The sequence below is a fragment of the Octopus bimaculoides genome, chromosome 3, assembly GCF_001194135.2.
Source record: "Octopus bimaculoides isolate UCB-OBI-ISO-001 chromosome 3, ASM119413v2, whole genome shotgun sequence".
NCBI classification, from domain to species: domain Eukaryota; kingdom Metazoa; phylum Mollusca; class Cephalopoda; order Octopoda; family Octopodidae; genus Octopus; species Octopus bimaculoides.
Genome location: NC_068983.1, coordinates 37,625,629 through 37,627,053, shown reverse-complemented (window position 1 = coordinate 37,627,053; position 1,425 = coordinate 37,625,629).

The window sequence follows — 1,425 nt, the reverse complement described above, 5'->3', positions numbered from 1 at the left end:
AAGGGGAGCGAGGGGGAATTTCTTTATTGTCAACTGGAGGCTAAACATAGAGGGGACGAACAGACAAAGAGATTAAGTCGATTACATCGACCCCAGTGCGTAACTGGTACTCATTTAATCGACCCCAAAGGATGAAAGCAAAGTCGACCTCATCGGAATTTGAACTCAGAACGTAACGGCAGCCGAAATACTGCTAAGCATTTCGCCCGGCATGCTAACGATTCAGCCAGCTGGCCGCCCTATGGGGAACGAGGAGGAGCGAGAGAGATAGGGAGGGAACGAGAGAAATATTTCTTTTTCAGTGCCCTTTCTGCCTGTGAACCTTCTCTTTCGCCGACCCCTTATACTGTGCCACGAGCCTGTGTGCTGGTGTGCGTCGCGCCAACTCAGTCCATTGCTTGGTTTCGTCTTCGATCTTGAAGACTAAGTGTAGAGTACTATGTACTCTTAGTCGAGCGATAGAAACAATATTCCATATATCAGCCAGGGCTTCTTTCAACCACTCCTTTGAGAACATACTGAAAATATCTACGCATTTTGACAGAACTGTGTTTCCTAGCTTTTTTTTTTTCCTTATGTAAACGCCAGACAAGGATGCGGAAGATTTCGTTACATCAACATTTTAACGTCCATGTTCCATACTGGCATGGGCTGGAAGGTTTGGCAAGAATCAGGTATATATATCTGAAAAGAGAGGCTACACGAAAAAATATAGAGCATGGATGAAACGTAAGGAAAAAAAAAAACATCCACCGAGACACAATAAATGTATAGATTAATTGACTTATTAATAAACCAATTCAGTGATTACTCATGAAATATGAACTCACAAGCTGAACTAATGTAAATAAAATCAATGATAAGCACGATGTCAAATGAATTGATGTTGCAAGTCACATGCAGGTGTTGAGTAAATACATTTTATAAAAAAAAAAATAAGTGAGGGCGTGGCTGTCTGGTAAGACGTTTGCTTCCTAATCACATGGTCTCGCGTAGGCATCTCTCTCCCCCTCTCCTTATATACATAATTAAAGGATCAGCAACCGTTGCTTCACCACATACCGAAGTTCAGAAATAGCAGCTAAAGTGCTGAAACTCCAACTGATAGCAATACTTGTAACTCACAAAGGCAAAACAAGAAGAAAAAACAACGAAACTAACCAGTCTTAGTTAATCATAGACGCGTTTCTGGCTTAGAAATTGTGCATGCACGACCGAGCGACATCGTGCATCGGAACAATTTGAACAGCATCTCCGAATTTATATAGGCCAGTGGTGAAGCAACGGTTGCTGATCCCTTAATTATGTTTATAAATGTATAAGAACTTTTAAATAAGTTCTTCACCGATAATGGTGTTTACATACCGAAGGGCTTGGTAAAAATTATAAATTGTTAATTTATTAATAAATAAATAATCATTTACC